Raw genomic sequence first — 8,407 nt, 5'->3', positions numbered from 1 at the left:
GGGGCAGTGGCTCCAGGACTGGAGGAAAGGGGACAGATTCAAGATGTGCAGAGGGGGTGGGATGGACAGGATTTGGTAGTCATTTTTTTTTTTTTAACTTTCTAGCCACACCCATGGCACATGGAAGTTCCTGGACTCGGGGTCGAATTGGAGCTGCAGCTGCCAGCCTATGCCACAGGCACTGCAACACCAGATCCTTAACCCACTGAGCGATGCCAGGGGTGGAACCTGCATCCTCCTGGATACTAGGCAGTTTCGTTTCTGCTGAGCCACATGGGAACTCTAGTAATCACGCTTTGATTGAGTGTGAAGGAGAGGTGGAAGGCTAGGAGGACGCCAGGGTAGAGCCCAAGTGTCAAGAAGACTGAGAAACCATCACGGAAGTGGGGCCACCCCAGGAGAAAGCATAAGGATGGAGTCTGATCTCCCATCATGTCCTCCCAACTCTGCCTCTCACCAACTGCATGTCCTTGGCATGTTATTTATGTTCCTTGAGCCTCAGTTTCCTCTTCTGTAGAATAAAGAACATTGCATGTCCTCCACAGAGTTTTTATGAAGATAAATAAAACATGTGTGATGGTGTCTGGCGTAGAAGAGTCAGGGCATGTTTCAGAGCTCAGCCCCGCCCAGCCCATGTCTCTGGCTCCCAAGCAAGATTGCCAGCCTCTTTCGAAGACAATCGAAATACCTCCCGGTCACAGGGATGGGCCTCCCTCGCCTGACCTGTTGTGGTCCCACCATGTGACAGCTCCAGGCTCTTCTCATCTCCCAGCTTCCCTTGGCTGGGCCCTTCCTCTGAGCTCTCCTTCCCAGTCCTGTCCCAGATGCCCACCAAGTGACCCTGGAAGGCAAGAAGGAGCTTCTTCTCCTTCTTTTTTGCTTTTTAGGGCCAAACCCACAGCATATGGAAGTTCCCAGCCAGGGGTTGAATTGGAGCTTAGCTGCCAGTCTATGCTACAGCCACAGCAACACCAGATCCGAGAAGCATCTTGCAGTTCACGGCAGTGCTGGGCCCACTGAGTGGAGCCAGGGATCGAACCCACATCCTCATGGATACTAGTCGGGTTCTTGGCCCACTGAGCCACAGCGGGCACTCCCAAGAAGGAGCTTCTAAAGGGCACTTAGTTGTCCTGAACTTGACTGGGGTCTTGCCCCACCTTATCCTCAGGGCTCTATCAGGCTCAGATCAGAGCTTGTCCTCTCACCCTGTTCCTCAGTCCACCTGCAGAGGGGTACTGGGGAGGGGTCCAGTGCTGCAGGTGGAGGGCAAGGCCCCCTGGGGAGGCAGCTGGACCCTCCTCTCCTCTTCGCTTTACATTTTCCAATCCCTTCAATGTCCTTAATCCCTTAATGTAAACAGGTCCTCACCATCCATCCCAGGCCTTCCGTTCTCTCCCCCTGCCCCCCCCCAAAGGAATGATCTTACCTACTCCCCAGGCCTCCTGTCTCACCACTGACACATCATAGGGCTGGCTCTCCTCTGTCAGACCTCATGACTGATGCAGACTCTCAGACCCCACATGGCTAAAAACAGACCCATTCCCTCCTCCTCTGGACCCTCAGGTCAGTGAGTGGGTTTACCTCCCACCCACCCATTTCTCTCTCCCCCATACCCCACATGCTGTCAATTCTACTTTCAAAATACCTGTCACCTGTCTGCTCCTTCTCTCCATCTCCATTCCACTTCCTGGTAAGGTCTCCACATCTTCCACCCAATCACTAGTGTCTAGCCAGCCCAGCTATGAAAACTCAAAGGACTTCAGAGCTTTTCTTGGTTCAGGGGGTTCAAATGGCAAAAAAATGGTCCCATTCTGACACATTTAAGCTTTTTTTTTTTTTTTAGATGTCCCAGAAGGCAACATTTAAAAACCAGGGCAATCAATAACCACAATTTAAATATAATATATAATATCTGCCTTTCAAAATAAATTTGCCTGGCAGACCCTTGCAACAGGGGAATTGCCCAAGAGGTTTTTGTTTTGTTTTTTTCTGGTACAACAATTAACACCATTTTGCAAAAGAAGTATGAAAATATGCTATAAATAAAGAGACTGCCTCTAGCATAATACTCAACAGCAGCTTATGAAACACAAGCTTCCCAGACCATCAATCTTTTAAAAAGAAGCCCAAATCTGAGTTTTAGATGAAGTGTCACAATTTTGAAATGTTGACAATCAGTTCTTAAAGTCTTTAAAAACCACTGTTCATGCCTTCAGTATGCTGCTTAGGGCCCCCTGTAGTGCACCCTCCACATGGCTCTTGAAATGGTCTTTTGCAATAATAAAAAGGATTTTGTTTAAAAAAACAACAAAAACCCTACACTTAAATGCTGACTGATTGCAGACATGATTCTAAGTGCGTCACTTGGAATTAATTTAATCCAATGGGCTACCTCCACTCACTTAAGTCAACATGTCCCCCACCTTCCCCCGCTGGAGGTCCAGAGCGGTTAAGTCATTTTCCTAAGTTAACACAGCTAGTGAGTGGAGGAGCCAGGGTTCTTATGCAGTCATCTGCCCACAAAGCCAGGACCTGTGAAGGTCCTTGGGATCCTGAACCAGGTCCTCCTGCCCAACAGTTCAATAACTGATGCCTGCATGAATGAGCGAGTGCGTGAACAGAGGAATGAAAAGACAGATCTAGGCTTCTCAGCCCAGTTACTACCTGCCTGAAATGACGCGGGCCCCGCCCCAGCAGCGAACGCCAAGAACGCGCGCCAAGGGGTCCGCGGCGACTCAGCAGGGAGCGGGCTTGCACAATGCAGGTGCCGGCTGCTCCCTCCCTTCCGCCACTTTGAGGCTCCCGGACAGCCCCGGCCACTGCTTCCTGCGCACACCCCCGAGGCCTGCGACATCCGGCTGCCCCCCCTCCGGCCTGAAATCCCAGCCCTGGAGTCGGGGAGGGGGACGGCCCTCAGCATTTGGGCGGAGGGCTGCTTTCCAGTCCACTTCCTGGCTGTGTGCTTGGGACAAATCCGTGCCATCAGGGATTTGTTGCATCCTGGTCCTTCCTATCCCACGCCCGTTCCTTGACACACAGAGTCAAGGTGATCCAGCACCTACCACCCCACCCCTCCACAAATAGAATTATAATAGCTTCTGCATCAGGGAACACCTTCTCCGTGATGGAAGGTCCAGCTGAGGGCTCTACAGATAAACCTGGTTTAATCTTTGCAAGGGCCATGCGTGATGACTCTTCTATCCCTATCTGACAAGTGCGGAGACTGAAGCCCAGATCAGTTAAGTGCCTTTCTCAGAGCATGCAGTGAGGGGGCGGAGGAGCTCAGAGCTGTCTGACGCCAGTGTCTTGCTCGCTCCTGCACAGTGTTCCGCGTAGCGGCTCCAACATTATGGCCCAGGGACTTGAGCCAGGCCTCGAAGACAGACCCAGGGGTTTCTTCCCTGGCCTCAGAAAGCACCTCTTCTTCTTCCTCCTCCTCTTCTTTTTCTTCCTCTTCTCCTCCTCCCCCCTCCTTCTTCTTCTCCTCCTCCTCCCCCCTCCCCTGCCTTCTCCCCTCCTCCTCCTCCTCCTTTTTTTTGGTCGTCCCACTAGGGCAGTTCCTCCACCAGGGATCAGATCCGAGTTGCAGTTGTGACCTACACCACAGCTATGGCAAAGTGGAATCCACTGTGCTGGCCGGGGATTGAAGCTTTGACCTGGCGCTGCAGAGATGCCACCGATCCCGTTGTGCCACAGCAGGAACTCTGAGTCCCCCTTCTGATGGGGCAAAACTTTCTAGTGCTGGATGACCTCAGAACTTGCAGAAAGGCATGCCTGAGCTCCTAAGCGCAAAGAGACTTCAGGTGAAAGGAGTACATTGCACAAAGCCTGAGACTGAGAGAGGACCTTTAGGCTGAGCTCCTGCAACAACATGACAATGCTCCACCCACTGCCCTGTCACTGAACCCCGCTACAGCTTCTGTCTGCCGAAATTGGGTCCTCCATCGCTGGGGACATCTCTGAGTGTTTGACAAGACCTCTGTAAAAGCCCATCTTCTCTCTGCAAGATTTTTTTTTTTTTTTTTTGGTCTTTTTTTGGGGGCTGCGCCCATAGCATTTGGAGGTTCTCAGGCTAGGGGACCAATCTGAGCTGTAGCTGCCGGCCTAGGCCAGAGCCATAGCAATGCCAGATCTGAGCCACATCTGCAACCTACACCACAGCTCAAGGCAACGCCAGATCCTTAAGCCCTGAGCAAGGCCAGGGATCGAACCCGCAACCTCATGGTTCCTAGTCGGATTCATTAACCACTGAGCCACAACGGGAACTCCGCACAAGATTTAATGTGGGGAAGGCATAGGCAGTGATGTCCTGGTTAATATTTAACAACTGGATGGGATTTGGGAACATTCTGATTTGTAGCATTTGCAGGCTTCCACGAGTTAATACTCCACCATGGCCAATGTCAAGCTATCAACGTTGGATGAACCATAGCTCACCACTCTGTAGTACTTCCACCATAACAAACACAATAGATAACAGTAAAATATAGTAAAATAAATGGGGAATTATAAGTCTGGAGTCTCTTCTATCTTTCTTGTTCTCTCTCTCTCTTTTTTTAATGGCTGCACCTATGTCAGAAGGAAGTTCCCAGGCTAGGGGTCAATTTGGAGCAGCAACTGAGGCCTATGCCACAGCCACAGCCACATTGGATCTGAGCCTCGTCTGCAACATATCCAGCAGCTTGTGGCAATGCCGATCCTTAACCCACTGAACAAGGTCAGGGATCGAACCTGCATTCTTGTGGATACTATTTTGGGTTTTCAACCTGCAGAGCCACAAGGGAACTCCTATCTTTGTTTTTAATATTTATTTAAACATAAACTTATATAACAGTTTTCAATGACCACGTGTAACAACCAGCTCTCACATTTCCAGAAAATGCAACCACCAGCTGGTACAATCAATTCCAGCACAGCACGGCACCTAGGTCCCTCAGGCCCTGGTCCTGGCAGCTCCATCCGCTTTTTCCAACCTCGGGACTTCTCCGCTCAGGACTTAACATCTCTCTAGCCTGGGTTTCCCTCTAGTGGACAGAAGAGTCATTCCAGGTGATTCTCTGGCTCCGCCTAGAGCTCAGAACCCAGTGCAGGGTGTGGGTGAGGTTTTGTCATCCCTCATGGAAAAATTTTCTCAAGGGGAACGCACAGGGTTTCACAATTGCCCTTACGCACGAGGTGCCTGGTATTCCACATCTCTGAGGGGCGGTGCCTGGAAGGCCACTGGGTTTTAGCCATTATCCGCCTTTCCAGAGCTTCTCGAAAATCCCATCTCATGCCCCAAGTAACAGCTCAGGCTGGTGACGTCACCTCCCCCCACTCCCCGCAGGTCTATCTGTAAAAAAGGCAAACTGGTGAGATCCCATTTGTGTTAGGGATGAAGCTGTCACATAACTCACAGCCCACTAGTGGTGAAACATTGGTGAGGACCGGTCATCTGCGTTGGGCACATATGAGAAAACGGAATCAGTTAGAGGCAAAGCTGGGGCTCAGGACTTCCCCACTTGCATTATGCTTGGACTTTGCTCTTCCAGAAGAGAACTTTCCAAAGCACGGATAGATCTGTGTCACTCCTCCACTCCCAAACCTCCGATAATTCTCTGCTGCTTTCAGCTTCAGGACAAGCTTCTTAACCAGATATGCAAGGCCTTGATTGAGACCCAACATGTACTGTTTCCCTTGAATCTCCAAAGAAAGAAAGAAAAGAAAACTGATGGTTTTAAAATTCTCTTCCCGCCCTTTGCAAACAGTATCTTATTTAATTCTCCAATACTGCTACTAGATAAGGATAACCACTTTCTCGATGGAAAAAAAACAGAGAGGCAGTACAAGTGTGATACTGCTTACAAACAGAAATTTTATATTTAGGGAGTTCCTGTTGTGGTGCAGCGGAAATGAATCTGACTAGGAACCATGAGGTTGGGGGTTCGATCCCTGGCCTTTCTCAGTGGGTTATGGATCCAGCGTGGCCGTGAGCTGTGGTGTAGGCCAGGAACTGTAGGTCCAATGTGACCCCTAGTCTGGAAACTATATGCCATGACTGCGGGCCCTCAAAAGCAAAAAAAAAAAAAAAAAAAAAAAAGACATTTTATATTTAGCCTTTTTGCCTTTGTTCTAGAAAGCTGTCCCTGTCTCTCTAGACCTGGATCCTTCCCCAGGCTGGCTGCAGAGTGAGAGCAAGTTCTCCAGAACTCATTTCTCATTGCACTCAAGGCAAGGCCACATTTCTTAGGGTTCTAAGGAAAGGACTGATTTTCAGTGAAACTCAAGCAGAGCCACAGACTTGGGATACGAAACCAGAATTTAATCTGATTACATTTTCTGGTGTTGACGCCAGAGTTCTTCCTCTCCCCGCCTTCCCCCTTTCTCTTCCTTAAGTCTCCCTTCTCATCTTCTCCCACCTTCACCCCCTTAACTTCCACTGGAATCCTAAACATCTTTAAGGCTCAGATCAAATGTCCCTCCTCCAGAAAGCCCTCTCAGACCACCTGGCTCAGGAATCTGCCTAATGAAAGTGAGAATTGTTGCGATTTGAAAGGAAGAACAGATTTCTGGCTAAACATAAGGACTGATCACATGTGTTTATCTCCACTGATTCCTGGAATTCCACTAAAGTGACAGTAAATGGATTAAGAAAAATAGTATAAACTCACAGGGGAAGGGAATGACTATTTAATGGGTGTGGCTTTTCTTTTGGGGGTGATGAAAATGTTCTGGAAATAGTGGTAATGGTTGCACAAAAAAGAAAAAAAGAAAGAAATTGGAGACATTGAACCGATACCTTGTACCATGCACAAAATTTAATTCAAATGGATCAAAAACCTAAATGTAAAAGGTAAAACTCAAAACCTCTTGGAAGAAAACATAGGGATAAATCTACATGATTTGGGAGTTCCCATCGTGTCTCAGCAGTTAATGAATCTGATTAGCATCCACGAGGACGAAGGTTCAATCCCTGGCCCTGCCCAGGGGGTTAAGGATCCGGCATTGCCGTGAGCTGTGGTGTAGGTTGCAGACGTGGCTCAGATCTGGCATTGCTGTGGCTGTGGTGTAGGCCAGCAGCTACAGCTCTGATTAGACCCCTGGCCTGGGAACCTCCATATGCCGCAGCTACAGCCCTCAAAAGACAAAAAAAAAAAAAAAAAAATCTCAGAGAGATACTAGTTTACACCTGCTACGAGGGCAATAACCATGATACTAATAACCAAAAGCAACAGTGTTGGCCAGGACGTTGAAAAATCAGGGCTTACACATTACTGCTTATGTAAAACAGTACAGCCACTGTGGGAAAGAGTTTGGTAGTTCCTCGAAAAGTTAAACATAGAGTTGCCACCTGAGACAGCAATTCTACGACCAGGTACGCATCCAAGAGAATCAAAGATATATAGTCAAACAAAAACGTGAACATGAATGTTGATAGCAACATTATTCATAACAGCCGAAGAGTGGAAACAACCCAAATGTCCATCAGCGGATGAATGAGTAAAATGTGACATATCTACACAATGAAATCTTTTTCAACCATAAAAAAAGGGAAGTACGGATATAATCTGCAACATGGGTGAACCTTGAAAAGACAGTACTCAGTGAAAGAAGCCAGAGGCCAAGAGCCATGGATTGTATAATTCCATTTACATGAAATGTCCAGAACAGGCAAATCCGTAGAGACAGAAAGCAGATTTTAAAGGTTGCCAGGATGTAGGAGGGCAAGGAATGACTGGTTAATGGATATGGGGTTTTTTTGAGGGGGAATGCTGAAAATGTTTTGGAATTAGATAGAGGTGATGGTTGTACAATCCCATGAATATTTATCAAAAACCACCAGATTGTACACTTTAATGATTAAACTGGTGACTTTGATGTTATGTGAATTTTACTTTAATTTTAAAAAAGAAGGAAAGAGAAGGTGTTCCTGTTGTGGCTCAGCAGGTTAAGAACCCGACTAGTTTCCAAGAGGATGCAGGTTTGATCACTGGCTTTGCTCAGTGGGTTAAGGATGCGGGGTTGCTGTGAGCTGTGGGGTCGATCGCAGATGTGGCTCAGATCTGGTGTGGCTGTGGCTGTGGCTTAGGCCAGTGGCTACAGCTCCAATTTGACCCCTAGCCTGGGAACCTCATATGCCACAGCACAGCCCTAAAAAAAAACAGAAGAAGAAGAAAGAGGAGGGAAGACAGGAGGAGAGACAACAGCAATTGAGAGAAGTGAAGCTGGAAACCAGGTGGATAAGGGATTGGCTGCCTTAGAAAAAGGCCAGAGGAAGCTGAAATGTAACCACTTATCCAGGGAGTGGTGAGAGTGGGAGGGAAAAGTGTCAACGAGAAAGAAGTCTATTGCTGCAGTCAGAACCCAAGGACAGCTCAGGAATGGGAGGAATGAAAGATATCTCTGAAGGCAGGTTGTAGGATGGGAC

Source organism: Sus scrofa, chromosome 6 (genome assembly GCF_000003025.6).
Source record: "Sus scrofa isolate TJ Tabasco breed Duroc chromosome 6, Sscrofa11.1, whole genome shotgun sequence".
NCBI lineage: Eukaryota > Metazoa > Chordata > Mammalia > Artiodactyla > Suidae > Sus > Sus scrofa.
This window is presented reverse-complemented; position numbering follows the sequence as displayed.